The sequence below is a fragment of the Ziziphus jujuba genome, chromosome 4 (genome assembly GCF_031755915.1).
Source record: "Ziziphus jujuba cultivar Dongzao chromosome 4, ASM3175591v1".
Lineage (NCBI taxonomy): Eukaryota > Viridiplantae > Streptophyta > Magnoliopsida > Rosales > Rhamnaceae > Ziziphus > Ziziphus jujuba.
The window spans coordinates 21247623-21248600 of record NC_083382.1 but is presented as its reverse complement, the minus strand read 5'-3'; the positions used below and the strand labels follow the sequence as shown (position 1 = coordinate 21248600).

Genomic DNA, 978 nt, shown 5'->3' with positions numbered 1-978 from the left:
AGGAACTCAAGAAGGTGCAATGGCCAACCAAAGAGAAGATGATTTGCCCATATGCGAGTATGCTGCTCACAAGAAAGTTGGTGATTTGTCTTGCATAAGGAGACCACCCATTGAAGCAAACAATTTTAAAATTGAAGCATCTACTACTTCTTTGCTTAATAATGTTCAATTTTGTGGTTTGCCTCATGAAGATCCAAACATGCATATTTCTAGTTTTCTTCAATTGTGTGATATGTCTAAACAAAATGGTGTTTCTGATGATGCTTTTCGATTAAGACTTTTTCCTTGGTCTCTTAGAGACAAGGCAAAAGTGTGGTTAAATTCTTTACCTGCAGGTACTATCACTACATGGGATGCTATGGAGGCAAAATTCCTAGACAAATTTTTTCCTCCATCAAAGACCGCAAAATTGAAAAGTGATATAAACAATTTTTGTCAATGGGACCAAGAGACTTTGTATGATGCATGGGAGCGCTTCAAGGAACTATTAAGAAGATGCCCACACCATGGTGTTCCAACATGGATACAGGTACAGATTTTCTATAATGGTCTAGATTATGGTAACAAACAATTGGTAGATGCAGCTGCAGGAGGTTCTTTAATGAAGAAGAGGCAATCAGAAGCATTTGAATTAATTGAAGAGATGGCCCATAATAACTACAAATATCCAAGTGAGAGGAGACTAAATGGAAGAAGTCAAGTAAAGGCCGTGGAAGACGTTGATATTAACAACTTAGGAGCTCAACTTGCAACCCAATTCATGAAGACCTTGAACACTCAATTTGGTCAAATAGGGGTGAATTCTATCCAATCTACTAATAATTTTTTATTTTGTGATTTATGTGGTGCTCATGATCATAAGAGTGTGGATTGCCAAGTTGGAAATCCCTTTGCTTCTGATGATGTTAATTTTGTAGGGAACTTCCAAAAGCAACAAAACAATCCATATTCTAACACATATAATCCAGGATGGAGGAA

The 978-nt window shown here is 37.0% G+C and overlaps 1 non-coding gene across 1 annotated transcript; it reads right to left on the bottom strand.

The window, feature by feature from the left end:
• Positions 1 to 406: 406 nt before the first annotated feature.
• On the bottom strand, positions 407 to 513 carry LOC112491129 (small nucleolar RNA R71). Its single transcript, XR_009638851.1, has one exon. It is a non-coding gene; the product is annotated as a small nucleolar RNA R71 (small nucleolar RNA).
• Positions 514 to 978: the final 465 nt, after the last annotated feature.